This window comes from Benincasa hispida, chromosome 12, assembly GCF_009727055.1.
Source record: "Benincasa hispida cultivar B227 chromosome 12, ASM972705v1, whole genome shotgun sequence".
Taxonomy (NCBI): domain Eukaryota; kingdom Viridiplantae; phylum Streptophyta; class Magnoliopsida; order Cucurbitales; family Cucurbitaceae; genus Benincasa; species Benincasa hispida.
Genome location: NC_052360.1, coordinates 13320665 through 13328428, shown reverse-complemented (window position 1 = coordinate 13328428; position 7764 = coordinate 13320665). Strand labels below are relative to the sequence as shown.

Here is a 7764-nt window from a genome sequence, read left to right as displayed (position 1 = left end):
ATTTTTGGAATAAAATATAGTATAGTTGCCTAAGGTTTTTTTTTAATAATTGCATAATAAAAATAAAACTGCACAAATTAATTATTTAAAACCAATTAAGGAAAGTTTTTTTTTATTAGTTATATGCTTTATAATTGCACAAAATTTTGAAAGTGATCACACAATTTAAACAAAAATAACATTTACTTGGGTGATCTAAAAATATTCCCATATAACACCAAACACATGTATTACTTATTCCCAGGAAAAGTTGATAACATTTTCTACACAACCAAACATAGTTATCTTTAATTCACACACATACTATTCACAGTCATTGTTTTCCAATGCACAACCAAACATAGTCATTTTTTATTCTCAGTAATTTTATTCCTAGATATATAATTCCTAAGCATCCTTAAGTGTCATTCACTTTTTTCCTTATCTTCTTTATTTGTTTGTTTATTTTGTGATCATTAACCTTTTTAATTCTAACATGTAAAGTAGAAGTTTGAAATATAATTTAGTTTATTCCTCAATTGTTTATACCTAGTGTAAATTTTCAACAATAGAGAGGTGATGGACGGTAGATTATATTATTTTCATCCATATTCTAGAACATGTTTTATTATTATTTCTTTATATATTAAAGGTATTAATGTAACTTTCAAAGTTCATTGGTATTTTTGAATCAAGGTACTAATGGTTTTGATCCTTATACTAATGATAATGATTTTTTTAATAAAAAATCCAATTTTTAAAAGTTTAGAGTATTTTTTAAATAAAGTACCATGTTTAATGATAGTTTCTACTATTTAGTATTTAACATTCATTCAAATCAATATTAAAATGTAATTCAACATTAACACCAATTAATTTCAAACTTAGAATCAACAGCTAAAATGTTGATAACATTTAATGTGCGTGAACACTACAACAAAGCAATATACCTTAAACTCATTATCTATTTTTGTGCATTTCACTAAATTGTCCAATTATAATTTGTCATGTGACAAATTTTACTTTTTTTTTTTTTTTTTTTTTAAAAAAAATATTTTAATATTTTTTAGATGTGAATGGTGAAAAGAGATGCACAAAGATGAATGATATCCGAGATACATCCAAGTATTACCCTAAATCAATTATAATCCATTAAATGAAGAGTGCCTATATATTTTCCCTTTACATTACCTATTAGTATGTAAGTACATATTTGAAGTCAACTTTATTAAAGATGGGTAGAGAAATCAACTTTCTCCATCAATGGCCAAACCCACCATTTAATTTTGACTTTCAATTTGAAAGATCTATTCTCCTAGTTATCTACCTATACAATGTTAAAAGGAATAAAATAGGAAGAATCTTTGACTCTTTATTTTACTTTTTTTTCTAATGTATTTTCCTTTTACCTATTTAAGAAGCATTTTACAAGTCAGATGAATCAAAAACATATTTTCAGTCAAACACTTCTTCTGAATAACTACCCACATTTTATAGAGCTATTATCTACATTTTTCGATCCTTTCAAAATTGTAGAACACCTTTTATTATTGAAGAAGATATATCATCTATATATATATATATTTTTTTTTATCGAATTTTCATATCTCATCCTTACGTTTTTTTCATTACTTTAAAGGAATTCTATGGTAGAACACCTTTCAAATAGAGAAGCGGATCATTAAAGAAGGTAGTCGTCATCTATGTTTTTTTGTATTGATTTTTTTATCTCTCATCTATACGTTAAATACTTCTAAAGGAATTTTTCGATAAAACATCTTTTACAAAGAGAAATGTATCACTAAAGAAGAAGGCCCTCTTTAAGCATATTATGATGTGTAAATTTGTTTTTCTTTGGAAATTTTACAATCAACAATTTTAGAAATTTATTTTATATTGATCTACATTTGCTTGCGTCGGATTGCCACATAATTTTGAGTCTTTTTTTTTTAAATTTTATTTATATGTATTCTTCTAGATGTCTCTCACAATTTCTAGTAAGGTATGTTATCTATTTTTTTTGTTCTCTTTCTTTTCTTTTTTCTTCTTTTAGAGAGATTTGAAATACAATCAATAATATTCTTATGTATTATTTTATTTTGGTATAATATTTGTTTGCGTCAAAAATTAGAACAACCCAATGCCTTTGAGTTTTATTTTTTATTTTTTAAAAAAATTATGGCGAACAATGTAGAATTAAAAGGTTTTATTTTTAGTATTATTGAATTCAAATTCGAAGATTGAATTTGAGATTTCAATCGAACACCTAATATCAAAGGATTTTATTTTGAGCATTATTGAATTCAAAGTCGGAGAGGTTTAGTTGAATTTGTTTATTGTTTAAATTTTGAAAACAAGATTTTATATTTAAATAATTCTATTTATTTTAAAAAATCATTTTATTTTGATATACATTTGTTTTTAATAATGAATTTTTTTCTCAATATTTGATGGGGAAAAAAGTATTATCAAATAAGATAATAATCCATTTCTTTTCCCTCTCTCTTTCTTTTCATTTTTTCTTTTTTAGTATTGTTTCTCATCTCAAGTAGGATTGGTAGTATGGTCGGGGATATACTCCCCATCTTCGTCCTCGTGGAGATTTATAATCCCCGTCTCCACCCCATTCTCCGTTTTGAGGAGTTGCGGTTAGGGTTGGGAATCTCCATTAGGAGATTCAGTCCTCGTGGGAAAAAATTTTTGTCTTTTATTTTTTGTATTTAAAATCAATAAATTTTGAATTTATATTGAAATGGTACACTTTTAGTTAACAACTTGGTATTATTATTGTTTTATTTATTTAAATTAATAATAAAAAATATTCTAACCTTTCTTTATTTTAAAATTTAATAAAAAGTTAAAAGTAAATTATATCATGAAATGAAATTAAAAAAAAGCAAAAAGAAAGTAAAATAATAGAAAAAACAAAAACAGTAGCTTAAGCTACTCTTATATATATATATAATGTATTAAAAAATTAAAAAATTATCCGGGTGGGGTTAGGGTCAAGGAGGGGGCAGGATATCTTCCTACGCATCTTGGTCCTCAGTTTGACTCCATCTTCGATCAAATTGGAGATTTCTCGTCCGATTGAGGCGGGTACCCGCGAGGTCAAAGATTTTTGCCAACCTTAATATAACCTATTATGATGTGTCTAGATTTGAAATTCAACCAACAATTTTACAAATTGGTTTATTGTTTTATTTTGATATACACATTTTGTATGTTTTTTTGTTATATTATTTTGTGTGACTTTCTTTAATCATCAAATATATTTTGAGGATTGAAGTGCAACATAAAATCGTATTTTATTTTTAGTATGATTCAATTCAAATTTGGAGAGATTTAGTTAAACATGAATATTATTTTTTTTTTCATTTTATCAACATTCAAATCTTGACAATAAGATATTGAATCTAAATTATTATTATTATTTTTTTAGTTTTTAGTATTGAGTATAAATAGGTATATCTAAACCAATTTTATTTGTTCATTTTTGGAAGATAAAACTATTTATGAATGAGTTTGAAAATATACGTTAATATAATTCAAACTTTTTTTTTTTTTTTTTTTTGTATTTTAAGAATATATAATTAGTTAATAATTACTTATAAATAGAAATAATACCATATTTGTATAAAATAAAATAACAATAAATAGTTTTTTAAACATGTAAATTCATTTTATTTAAGATATTAATTTTCTAAATTATTTAAGTTTGTAATACCAAAAATACATATCTAGCTAATACAAAATTAAATAATTTAAAAAATTAATATCTATTTAAGCTATTTTTTATTTTAAATTTTTCTAATTCAACCTTCCATATCATTCTTTTTCCTATCAAAGATTAATCAATTCATAAAAATAAAAAAAAAACAAACCAAACGAAACAAATAATATAAATAATATTTTATCGTTTTTAAATTTGTAACTTTTATTTCAATTACATCATATGTATTTTAATTTTATTCATAAATTTTTTTCAACCTCTTTCAATATTTTGAAATTTAAGGTCAAATATATTAGTAATTTAACTTAATGAAAATATTTTTTTTCAAAACAATTTCTAATTTATTTTATTTTAAATTAACCTAAAACTAATACATACAGTTTTGGTAACTATTTTTTTATTACTAAATTTATGTTAAAAACTTACTATTCAAACTAATGAAATATATATTTGTTCAATATCCAAATTTCATCATAAAAATTTGAATTATAATAAATTTTATTCATGTGCGGCATATCTTAATAGTATCTTAATAGTGATTAAGGGAGAATTTGTAACTTTTCTCTTTCACCATAAATACTCTTTTGCTCTCACACTCACACCCATGCATACTTTTCTAGGTACATTTCACACCGATTTTCCCCCCTTTTTTTTTTTTTTTTTTTTTTTTTTTTTTTCCATTTAATTTTACATTTCTATTTTACTATTATATTACTCAACCATTCATATTTCACATCATTTCTTACTTTTTTTTTTTTTTTACATCTACTTTCTCATGTCATTTCTTTTTATTTTTATTTTACATTTTTTTTTATCATTAGATATTTCAACGATTATTATTTTGTCCTCAAATTCTTTGTTTTGACTACTATTCTCTTTGTTTCGAATGAATTTTTTATTTAAAAAAATCAAACAAAGAAAAATAGTTGTCCAATCAATAAAATCCCATAATATTTTAGAAGATAAACCTTTGTTTCAACATTTTTTCCAAAAACAAAAAAAAATCTAAGTGTATATTGATATAGATAATTTACTTTTCTCAAAATTATTTAAAATTATCAATGAAAATATATTTATCCATTTTATTTCTTTAATTAAATTTAAACTTCATGTCTAATATTTACAAAAAATTATATTTGTTATACCATTTATATTTTCCTCTATAAAATTATATTTCAAACATTTTCAACTATATCCAACACATTTCATATTTATTATAAATTAATTAAATAAATCGTACATATAGTGATATAGTCTTAGTCATTTTATCTCTTTCATTATTTTAAAATTTTACGTTAGATATTTATACTATTTAAATTAAATTAAAATTATATTTATTAATTCTCTCCATTCTTTTTTTAAAAAAATAAGATTTAATAATCAAATTGATCAGAAAAATATGAATCAAAATTTTAGAATTAGCAAACATGACCAAAATTAATTAATTAATAATTAACTCGATTAGAGAATTCAATTTGTGATATGTTTGATAATGGTTCTAAGATGGTTAAATTTTTGTTGATAGACAAAGAAAAAAAAAAAAAAAGAAGTATTCGAATGTCAAGGGTACATAATTCAAATCCCCACTCTATCTTAAATTTCAACGTACCACACATTTCTAATTTAGTAAGGAAATGTGGATAAAAAAAAAAATGACATACACACACCACATATTTCTTCATCGACAAATATATACTATCTCAAAAAAAAAAAAAAAAAAAAAAAAAAATCTACCTTTCTTTCTTAATAAGCAGAGAGTAAAGCCCCTGTTTCAGTCTCAATTCTCATTCTTTCTCCATTCCTCCATGGAACCCACTTCCAATTTTCTTCAAACTCTAATTCATTCTCTCAATTTCTTTGATCCCAATTACCAAACCCACTTTCTTGTCACCCTTTTCGCCGGTTTTCTACTTCTTTTTTATGTCAAACTTTGGCGGCGGCACTTGCGGCTGCCACCGGGTCCCCCCGGCGTTCCTCTGCTCGGATATTTGCCGTTCCTAGACCCTGAACTTCACACTCACTTCACGGAATTGGGCCGAAAATACGGTCCAATTGTAAAGCTTCAATTGGGTGGAAAGATTGGTATAATCGTCAACTCACCCTCCGTGGCACGCGAGGTGTTGAAGGACCACGATATCACCTTTGCCAATCGCGACGTTCCTCAGGCTGGCCGAGCCGCCACGTACGGCGGTTATGACATAAGTTGGTCCCCATACGGACCCGAATGGCGAATGTTGAGAAAAGTTTGTACAATCAAGATGCTTAGTAACAACAGTTTGGACTCTTTCTATGAGCTCCGCCGTAGCGAGGTTAGAAACGCGGTGGCTCATTTGTACCGGCGAGCTGGGTCGGCGGTGAACGTGGGAGAACAGGCGTTTTTGACGGTTTTCAACGAGGTTACGAGCATGTTGTGGGGTGGGTCAGTGGAAAGGGACGAAATTAGGGATGACTTTGCAACTGAGTTTAGGAAAACGATTTCGGACATCACAGGGCTACTGGGTAAGCCTAATGTTTCGGACTTCTTTCCAAGCTTGGCCCGTTTTGATCTCCAAGGAATTGAGAAACAAATGCTTAAACTTGTCCATAAATTGGACACCATTTTTGAAAACATGATTGATGAGCGATTGAAAATGGCCAATGTTGATGAGAGTGCGAAGAAAAATGATTTCTTGCAGTTCTTACTTAATGTCAAAGATGAAGTCGATTCCAAAACACCTCTCACCATGGTTCAACTTAAAGCCTTGCTCATGGTAATAATTTTCTTCTACATATTTGAGTCCCTTTAAAAACAAATTCACAAAGAAACTAGAGAAATAGAAAAGAATTTCGTGCTTTTCTTTTCTTTATCTTATTCAAAGAAATCAGCTATCTTAAATACATAGTGGGCCTTTAAATTAATATTATGAAGTAAAATCAATGAAATTGGGTATGTGGACAGGATATGGTGATAGGTGGAACAGATACATCCTCAAACACCATTGAATTCGCAATGGCAGAGATAATGAAGAACCCAAAAGTTGCAGAGAAAGCCATTGAAGAACTAACTCTGTCTCTTATACACATCTAGATGTGTATAAGAGACAGGCCCGAGCCAGACCACCATCGTCTCCAATTACACAATCCCAAAGGACTCTCGAGTGTTCATCAATGTCTGGGCCATTCAGCGAGACCCCAATCAATGGGAGAATCCATTGGAGTTCGACCCAGAGAGGTTCTTGGACGGTAAATTCGATTTCAGTGGGAGTGATTTCCGTTATTTCCCCTTCGGGTCCGGCAGAAGAAACTGTGCAGGGATAGCTATGGCAGAAAGAACGGTAATGTATTTGATTGCTACGCTTTTGCATTCTTTCGATTGGAAATTGAAAGAAGGTGAGAAGATTGAAATCGAGGAGAAATTTGGGATTGTTTTGAAGATGAAGAAGCCTCTTGTTCTCATCCCAACGCCCAGACTATCAGAACCTACTCTGTATCAGTAAGCAAATTGGCTTCTCCTTCTGCCATTGTCGTTCTTAACTCGGAGCTTTGCAAACTATACATATTTACTCCCATACTAATACGTACACGTGTATTATTAGATTAGGTGAAACTTCAAATTTTATATTTATCGTATGGATATTATTATAAAGGAAAGGTAAACCATGTTCATGGAAATTTGTCACATGAGATTGATATTTCGATATTTTCATGAATTTAATATTGGATCGATATTTTTACTATATTTTAAAAAGTTCACAAAACATAAAATATAAACAATAAGATGTCGATAATCTAAATATAATAGATATGTCAACTTTATTTATTTTTGACATTTTTTATTTTTATAACTTTTATGAAAATATCTTATTTTATTGAATATTTTTATCTTTTTGGCATTAGAAGCTATATACACGTATATACTCTCTAAATCTTTTTAGGACACTTCTCTCTAATATTTTATTTGTACAAGGTCAAACATGCCTATTATGAATGATAAAGATGTATGTAGATTTAGAGTCTCATAAAGGAGACCTTTGAAATAATAATCAATATTTTATTTACTAAATTATACTCAG

General features: G+C 27.4%; 1 pseudogene; it reads left to right on the top strand.

Annotated features, from left to right (window-relative positions):
• Positions 1 to 5412: 5412 nt before the first annotated feature.
• LOC120067340 lies at positions 5413 to 7372 on the top strand (annotated as a pseudogene).
• Positions 7373 to 7764: the final 392 nt, after the last annotated feature.